This window comes from Tupaia chinensis, unplaced genomic scaffold (genome assembly GCF_000334495.1).
Source record: "Tupaia chinensis unplaced genomic scaffold, TupChi_1.0 Scaffold000575_1, whole genome shotgun sequence".
Lineage (NCBI taxonomy): Eukaryota > Metazoa > Chordata > Mammalia > Scandentia > Tupaiidae > Tupaia > Tupaia belangeri.
The window spans coordinates 503,282-513,141 of NW_006160089.1; the positions used below are offsets into that span (position 1 = coordinate 503,282).

The following is a 9,860-nucleotide window of genomic DNA, read 5'->3' on the forward strand; positions in this document are numbered from 1 at the left end:
ACTTGCCAGAGAGAGACAGACAGAAAGCAAGAGGTCATACTTGAGGGGAGATGGCCACACCACAATCTCTTCTCCATTCTCCTCTCAGGATTTTGGGCATGCACATACACGTGCCCAGTGTAAGTTTTAAGCCACCAGGTCCAGGACTCAAACCACAGTCAACTACGTGGATGTCCAGTGACGTAACCATTATGCTGTCTGCTGGTCCCTAATGGGAGAAAACTGTTAACCAAATGAGAAACTAAATGTGTCAAATAAATTTTGTGTTTTAAAGAAAACAAATGATACATGAATAAAGAGTGAATGACATTATGATTGCCTGTAGAGCTTTAAAAATTTTTGTCACCATGTTTAAAACTCTTACTTGCACTCATGCATGTATAGGTAAATAAATAATGAATGAACAACTAGTACTGTTTTAGAAAAAGGTCTTGAGATGACATTTGAGATGAGATCTAAATGAAATAAAGAATAAAGCCATGGAGAAAAAAGCTCTAGCACTCTCTAGAGGAACAGGAAGTGTGAAGACCCTGGGGAAGAACATCCTTGTCAAGACACAGCTGAGAACAGAATCAGCAAAGTAAAAAAAGAGTTGGAGTGAGATCTGGTGGCGCTTCCTGTGGAGCTTAGTAGAAAATTTGGACTTTTTTATAAATGTGAAGGGGATTTTTGGAGAGTGTTGAATGTGAACATGATCTAATTTACACTTTTAGAAGCTCACTGGCCGAAAGAGACTTCAGAACACAACAACATGTTGTACTCCCAGGAAAAGTGATGGCTCTTATTTTAAAAACAAAAAAAAAAAGAGTAAGCCCCCTGAATTATATTCTAAAGGAAATATACCAAATGAAGAAACATTTATTTAAGAATATTTACTAAAGTTTTATAAGAGCAGCAAGGATCTGTTAGTTGAATTAAGACTGACTCTTTCCTTAATCCCAAATGAATGAGATGGTAACTCCATGCTAGATTGGTGTAGTCAAGAAGACAAGGCTTCTTTTCCCTCAGCTCCCAGTTGGAGGAGCCAGGATATCAGCAGTGCCTCTAGCTGCCTGTTGTTGACCTAGTATAAGGTGGGGGGCTTCTTTTTTTCTGCACTGTCTCTGCTCTCAGGTTGGAAGCTCTGCTTTAGGCATTACCAACTAAAGCAGGTTTGTCACTCAGCGAAAAGTGGGCCATTGACCCTACTACCAGCACCGGAGCCATGGCTTTGAGATTTTTGCCTGTAGGAAAATGTAGGCCATAAACCATAATCTCTTTCTAAAGGAATTGGTTTCATTTACTACATAGTGCTAGGAAGTTATCCTCAGAAAAAGGGGAGGTTGTGGGGAAAGTTAATTGTGAGGAAATTTGTAGACAGATTGAATGTTTAGACTTAACTGAAATCCTGCTAGCTTTCCTGAGAAAACTAGGCAAAGACACAGTTAGGAAGAGATCATCCAGGGCTCAAAACATCTCAAACATTGACCTCTAGAACTTTCCCTTTGTAGGAATCCAGTTTGATATGTTTAGTCCATGGATTAGTTTATACTCCAATGCATTGTTGGAGTCAGTGGGGTAATCAGCTAGCAGTTAGTGGAACTTAACAGATGTATTCAGAGAAACCAAGAAAGAGAATCCTTACAAGTCCATTGTGATCTCAGGGTGACTGTGGGTAGTCCCAAACGTTAGCGCCCTGAGGAACAACATCAAAAGTTTAACATTGTGGGATTAGGAGTATGCAGTCTACTAAAATAAGCCACTCAGTCATTTAGCAAACAAGCATAATCAATAACAAGTCTCTGCCCATACTGTTAAGACACTTTTCCACAGGCTGAGATCATATGGTAGGTCTTGGCTTGTAAAGGCCCTACGCAGTGGTGTACGCCTACGATTCCAGCAACTCAAGGAGTCTGAGGTAGGAGGATCATTAGCCTGAAGCTGACCTAGGCAACAGAGCAGTACCTTGTCCTGAAAAACAATAACAAAATGATAATAAATTCCAAAGTGGGGAAATCAGTATCCAGAGTTGATAAAACATAATTATCTAAATTATCAACAATAATCGTTGACAGATGTAGTATGTGGCTTTCAGTAATGAATAGAAAAACTAGACAGATTACAAGGAAATAGAAGGCTTGAGCAACAGTACTGACCAAGTAGACCTAACAGTTATGTGTAACTCCACCTTAAAAATACATTCATTCTTTTTTAAAAGAATTATTTAATTTTATTTTTTCATTCATTTGTGTTTTTTGTTTTTTTGGGTTTTTTTGGGTTTTTTTTTGGACCAGAGAGAGAGAAAGTGAGAAAGCAAGCCATCAGATCAGGGACTCGAACCGTTGTCAGCTATGTGGGAGTATCCAGCACTTAACCACCATGCCACCTGCTGGCCCCGCATACATTCTTGTACCCAGTGTATTATTCCAACCACAAAGGAATGAAACTAGAAATCAATAAAAGAGTAAAACTGAAAATTTACAAATATAGGGAAATTAACTATATACATCTAAATAACAAGTCAAAGGAGGGAGTCAAAAAGGAAATTCGAGAATACTTTTGAAGCCCCATTTGGTTGACCTGTTTGTAGCAAACTGAATTGTGGTGCTGGAAGTTACATCCACTGTGGATTCGAGTCCACAGGTCTGTTTGCAAAATACCACAAATGCATGTGCACGTGCCTGAAGTCCTGATAAACTGGAGGGTCAGGAAAAGGTGATTGCAGCATGACAGGACCCTCTGAAGGATGGCACCATCTCGCTGTCTCATGCATGTGCTTGCATTCATTCTCTATCATAAATTAGAAATACACTTAAAAAAATAGAAAATACCTTGAGATAAATGAAAATAAAGATACAATACACTAAAACTTACGTGATAAAGCTTAAGCAATACTTGTATAGAACATGCCTAGCTGTAAACGCCTGTATTAAGGAAGATTCAAAAGGGGCCAGCAGGTGATGGTACTAGATTCCCAGATGGCCGACCACAGTTCAAGTCTTGGATCTGGCGTCTTGCTTTTGCGCGTGCTCTCTCTCTCTCCCCCCCTTCTCTGTTCAAATTAAAATAAGTCAATAAAAGTTAAATCTTAAAAAGATACAGAGTCAATAATCAGACATTCCTCAGACACAGGTAAAAGAAGGGCACATTAAACATGAAACAATCAGAAGAGGTGAAATAAAAGATTATAGCACAAATTAATGAAATAGTAGAAATACAGTAGAGAAAATCTGCGAAATCAAAGCTGGTTTTTTGAAAAGATTAACAAAATTAATACAACTCTAGATTGATTAAGAAAGAAAAGACACAAATTACTAGAATCAGAAATGAAAGAGGAGACATTGTTACTAAGTTTACATAAATAAAAAGAACTTTTTTTGAAACTTTGTGTTCTCAGCCCCTAGTAAGAGTGACCACATTTTTTTTTTCCTGAGAGGTTTTTCGCTATAGGGCGCGTGTGCTCGCCAGACAGACAGAGACATAGAGACAGAAAGCGAGAAATCACCCCCCAGGGCTAATGGCCATGCCGCAATCCCTTCTCCTCCATTCTTCTCTCGGGATCTTGGGCACGCACGCACACGCGCCCGGCGTGAGTTTTAAGCCACCGGGTCCAGGACGCGAACCGTGGTCGGGTGGGAGTCCAGCGACATAGCCATTACACTAACTGCTGGTTCCCAAGAGTGACCAACATTGTAATTAAGAACAAAACAAAAATTAGAACTCAAACATTTGTAGAGCATTTTATCCTCTTCTCTAACAATTTTGTTTGATACATATATATGTATCAAATTTTTTTTGGAGAGGGTTTTTTGTTTTGTTTTTTGCTATAGGGTGTGTGCACTGTCAGAAAGAGACAGAGAGACAGAAAGCGAGAAATCACCCCCCAGGGTGGATGGCCACATTGCAATCCCTTCTCCATTCTCCTCTTGGGATCTTGGGGTTGCACACACACACACACCTGGTGTGAGTTTAAGCCATCAGGTCCAGGACTTGAACCACAGTCGACGACATGGGAGTCCAGCGACATAGCCATTAAGCCAACTGCTGGTCCCATTTGATATTTGAATGTGGTACAATGTAAAACAATAAGTTCTAGGTACTGAAGGTTTTTTTCTTTCCTTCTTTTTACTGTAATTGTGCTAAAATTTATGCTTAGGACAATACACAGTAAAAGAAACATTTTAGATTTAGAAAACACACTTTAAAAATTTATCACTCTTTGGGCCAGCAGGTGGCATAGTGGTTAAGGTGGTAGCCTCTCACTTGGTTGACATTGGTTAGAGTGCTGGACCCAGCTGCTTAAAACTCACACCAGGCATGTGTACTTAACTTGCCCAAAATCATGAGAGGAGAGTAGAAGAGAAGGAACTGCAGCATGGCCATCCTCCTCCAGGGGGTGATTTCTCACTTTCTGTTTCTGTCTCGTGAGTGCATGTGCCCTATAACAAGAATCTTTTAAAAACAAAAATTCATCACTTTTCTACCTCAAAAGTCCCAGTTGAGTGTATTGTTGAAAGTTTAGTTATGCTATTTTAGGGACTGAAAGTACGAAGTCCCATTTTTACAAAAATTACCCAGAAGACCTAAAAAATATCCCAAAACAAAATAATCAGAACAGCTGGATGAAGTATAACAAAACACTCCCCATTCTTTTTTCATTTTTAGGTTTTTGCCATAGGGCATTATGCGCTTATTTAGAATTAGAACCTATGCACCTTGGTTATCAAGAACATCAAATTCCCGGGGCCTGCATGTGGTATGGTAGTTAAGGTAGGAGAGGGAAAGTGAGGAATCACTCCCTTGGGGGTTGGCTGTGCTATAATCCCTTCTTCTCAATTTTCTTCACCAGATTTGGGGCATGCACGTGCATACACACACGTGCATACACTCACATCTGGCATGATTTTGAAGCTGCCAGGTCTGGAGCTTGAAATGCATAGTTGGCCGGGCTATCACACCACCTTGCTGGCCCCAACAAATATCCTTTTGATGGTATAACTGTATTCATTATAGAAGTAATAAAAATCCCTAAGAATCAGAAGAACTGAAAGCTCAGGTTATATGAACTGACATGGGTTCAATACTGATGAATTTGCCTTTTTAGTCTTTTTTTACAGGGCTCATGTGCCCCCTGGAGAGACTGAGAGAGGGAAAGTGAGAAATCACCCATTGGGGGGTGCTGGCCACACCACAATTCCTTCTCTTCCATTCTTTTTCAGGATTCTGTTCACACATGCACATGTTATGATTTTTTTTTAAAGAATTATTTTATTACACTCTGTATATTTTCATTTAACCAGAGAGGGACAGAGTGGGGGAAGGGAGAGTAAGAAAGTAAACTGCCAGATCTGGGACTTGAAATGCCATCAACCATGTGGGAGTCCAGTGATCTTAACCACCACGCCACCTTCCAGCCCCGCGCCTGGTGTGATTTTTAAGCCACCAGGTCCAGGACTTGAACCAATGATCGACAGGGTGGCAGACCAGCACCTTAATTACCATGCCACCCACTAGCCCCAGGAATTTGATTTTCTTGATAACCAAGGTGCATAAGTTGTAATTCTAAATTAATGAGATAAGGCACTATGGTTTAAGAGATGTTGGAACTGAGATCTCTATGTAAAGTGTCCTCAGGGGCTGCTACAGTCCTAACTGAAAGGATACAAGGGGAGAAAAATCTATGTATAGTCACAGGAAGAAAATAAGGACACTGATAGGTCCAAGCCTGGATATTGTTTAGAGGGTTGTTTTGTATAGACCTGCCTTTATTGCATGCCAGCCTGCATGTTCTTGGGTTGGTAATACTCTTAAGTCATTTGACGGGAGCAATTACAAAACTAGGAACATATGCGCCACTCAGGTTACATAGTATTCTCACAGATAACTCTTATAAAGTATTACACTGGGGCCAGCCCTGTAGCCTAGCAATTAGGCATCACAGAGTAGGAGCCAGAATCCACATGGCTTACCAGGGTTCCAGTTCAGATCCTTATGGTTTAAAACATTGTTGGGCACACATGTGCATGTGCCCAAGGTCAGGATGAGGTGGCACACTGGAGAGAAAAGGATTGTCACATGACCAATTTTTCTTTTTTTTTTTTCCCCTCAAATGCTCACCCTCTGGCATAAAAAAATAATAAAAATCTTAAAATAATGCATAATTAAAAATTTATGAAGATATACAAAGAACGATTCCCTATGAGCTAGTCCGTAAACCTAGGCAGGATTGCATATTAGCCTAACTTGGGCATTAGAATTTTGGGATATTATCGTAAAGATAAATATGATGTAAATAATTAAAGAAAAATTAGTAAGCATTAGAAAGTAAAATAATCCAGAAGATTTAAAAGATTAAGTAAATTTAAATACAGTTTTGGGTTTATTTTGGAGAGATTTTTGTTATTGCCAGACAGACGGAGACAGAGAGACAGAAAGCAAGAAATCACTCCCCCGGGGGGATGGCCATGCTGCAATCACTTATCCTCCGTTCTCCTCTCAGGATCTTTGAGCATGCACACACACATGCCCGGCATGAGTTTAAGCCACCAGGTCCGGAACTCGAACCACAGTCGACTACGTGGGAGTCCAACAACCATTATGCCAACTGCTGGTCCCTAAAATACAGTTTTTAAAAAAAAATTTGTAGGGGCAGGTAGCTTTGTGGTTAAGGCACAGGACTCCCACATAACTGGCCATGGTTTGGCCATGGACCTGGAGGCTTGAAAATCATACCAGGTTCTTGTGCGTGCATACCCAAAATCCCGAGAGGAGAATGGAGGAGGAGGGGGTTTGCAGCATGGACATCTCCCTTGAGGGGTAATTTCTCACTTTTCCTGTCATTGTCTTTCTCTCTCTGACAGCGCAGGAACCCTGTGGCAAAAAACCTTTAAAAACAAACTTTTGCTATAAGGTGTGTGTGCTTGCTGGCTAGAGATAGAAAGAGAGGGTGGTGGGAATGAGAGAGCACCCCTCAGAGGGGATGGCCACATTGCAACCCCTTTTCCTCTTGGGGTTTTGGGCATGTACATATACGTGCCCATCGTTTTTTTTAAGTCACCAGGTCCAGGATTTGAACTGTATAATATGACAAATCCTGCCTCCTTAACCATCACGTCACCAGCTGTTTAAAAGATATTTTTTACCAATGAAATTTAGAGTCAGCAGAATTTTAAAATTCAGCAGATTTGTTAAAACAGCACATTAAAGATGACTGAAGAGTGAATCAAATACTTGGAAAATGAATCTAAGGAAATTATCTAGAAGGCAACACCTCCAAGATGATGAAACATGAAAGAACAGTTAAGAGATAGGGAGGAGACCAACAGTGTAATGACTATGTCGCTGAACTCCCATGTAGTCGACTGTGGTTCGAGTCCTGGACCCGGTGGCTTAAACTCATGTTGGGCGCGTGTGCATGCGTGCCCAAGATCCTGAGAGGCAAATGGAGGAGAAGGGATTGCAGTGTGGCCATCCCCCTGGGGGGTGATTTCTCGCTTTCTATTTCTCTGTCTGTCTTTTTGGTGAGTGCACATGCACTATAGCAAAAACCTCTCCACGCCCCCCCCCCAAAAAAAAAAAAAGAGATAAGGAGACTGAAATAAAAAGGACTAACATACATCTAAGTGTTCCATAAAAAGAGAATGGGGGAGAAGGAGCTAATTGACAAGCTAATAGCTGACTTATTTTCCAGAAATGATAAAAGACAAAAACCTGCAGCTTCAAAGAACACAGTGAGTTTCATGTGGGGCAGTAATGAAACTGGAGGACAATATAGCCAAAGAGGAGATATTAAAAGACAGAATGAGAAAAGGGATCAATTGGACATGATGTCTCAGCCTTAAGCTTATAGTTCAGGGTGGATGACAGTTCTTAAAAATCTTATTATCATTGTTTTTAAAAGTCATTGCTTTATAACAGACTACCTTAAAACTAAGTGGCTGAAAACATTTTATAATTTCCCGGGTCCAGCAAGTGGCATGGTGCTTAAGGCATTGGACTCCCACATGGCCTACTGCAATTTAAGTCTTGGACTCAGCAGCTTCAAAATCATGCGAAGCACATGTGTGTGCATGCCTAAAATCCCAGGAGGAGAGTGGAAGAGAAGGGATTATGAGTGACCATCCCCCCCATAGGGGGTGATTCCTCATATCTCCTCTCACTTTCTCTGGTGAACGTATTGACTGTGAGGTAAGCACCTAAAAAAAAAGAAATATATATATATATATATACACACACACACACACACACACACACACACACAATTTCTCATGATTCTGTGTATAAACTGGGAAGTTTTTGTTAAATCTTGCTTATACTTGTGCAAGTACATTTGTCTGGTGTGGTGATCTTATATATTATAGCATGAGTAGAAACTATAAAGCCTTAAGGTCGAGGCTTAGAAATTAAATACTATACAGACCAGCAGTTGGTATAATGGCTATGTTGCTGGACTCCCATGTAGTTGACCACGGTTTGAGTCCTGGACCTGGTGGCTTAAACTTACGCCAGGCACGTGTGCGTGTGTGCTCAAGATCCCAAGAGGAGAATGGAGGAAAAGGGATGGTGGTGTAGCCATCCCCCTGGGGGGTGATTTCTCACTTCTATCTCTTTCTTTCTGGCAAGTGCATATGCCCTATAGCAAAAACCTAATTGCCCTTAAAAAAAAACCCCTTAAAAAAAAAAAAAAAAAAAAAAAGGAATGAAATTCTATGAAAGTAGATTCTGTTACTTCTACCACATTCTGTTGTAAGGCCAGCTCAGATTCAAGAGTTTGGGGAATAGGCCGTGCCTCTTGATAGAACTGTAGAGATTTTATTACCATATTTATTTTTCAATATCAGTATAGTTACATGAATGCCATGATACAGGTGAACAAATGGTACTAGGGTAGAGAGGCTGGAAACCTAACTGATCTTGGAAGAAGGATCACAAAAGGTGTCTTAGAGTAATGCTTTAAGTAAATCCTTTTAGAAAAAGTTATATGATGGTGTAGTTACAGAAAACACAGGTGACAGCTCACCTCAATATTTAAAAACATTTTTTATTAAACTTAAATGTATTTATATACATTCATTTACTGTACATCATTATAGCATACAAAATGAGATTTTCCATCCAGGATACACTGTGTATTGGCTCAGTCAAGCACATCAACATATGTGTTACCATCAACAAATAATTTTCCTTTTGTTTCCTGTATATTTTGCTTTTTTTTCCCATCCTTAATTCCCTATCTCTCACCCTCTGCCATCTCCTATCCTCTTCCCACATTGTCTCTGGTATCCATGGTTGCTTTCTATGCCTTCCCCCCATATTTTATTGATTCACTAAAGATCTTAATTAATCTAAATATTTTCAATAGCAAGCACAGCTGATATATACATATCCATGAACACAAGTCTGACTTTAGGCATAAACCTCAGTGAGTAGAATGAACATACTATAAAGTAGCACCTACCTAGGGCTATGTAGCTTATTGCAGTCATCAAATAGATATTATTAATGCATTTTTTTTTAATTTCAAGAAAAAGTTTTTGTGTTTTTAAACATATGGAATGCTTCACAAACCTTGCGCTGGGGCCATGCTGATCTTCTCTGTATCATTTCAATTTTAGTATATGTGCTGCTTTAGCAAGTGCAATATTTGAAAACTTTTAATATCAAAACATGGGGTGTCTTCTCCATCCTTTTGACCATAAGCTCCTCTGAGGGAAGAATCTTGAGGTAGGAATATTAATTAGCTCTTAGCAAACAATACTTTATAAATGTTGACTGGGAATCTGTAGATGAGCTAAGATTTATTGGGAAGAAAGACAGGTTAGAGAATTATTTTTTTAAAGAATTATTTATTTAATTCCATTTGTTATTATTTTTTTTATTCA

General features: G+C 39.7%; 1 protein-coding gene and 1 pseudogene across 1 annotated transcript in view; one reads left to right on the forward strand and one right to left on the reverse strand.

Moving 5' to 3' along the window:
* The window catches only part of RABGAP1 (RAB GTPase activating protein 1), a 210,514-nt gene that overhangs the window by 33,628 nt on the left and 167,026 nt on the right, over positions 1–9,860 (forward strand). The window lies entirely within an intron of this gene.
* LOC114009632 (uncharacterized) lies at positions 9,523–9,613 on the reverse strand (annotated as a pseudogene).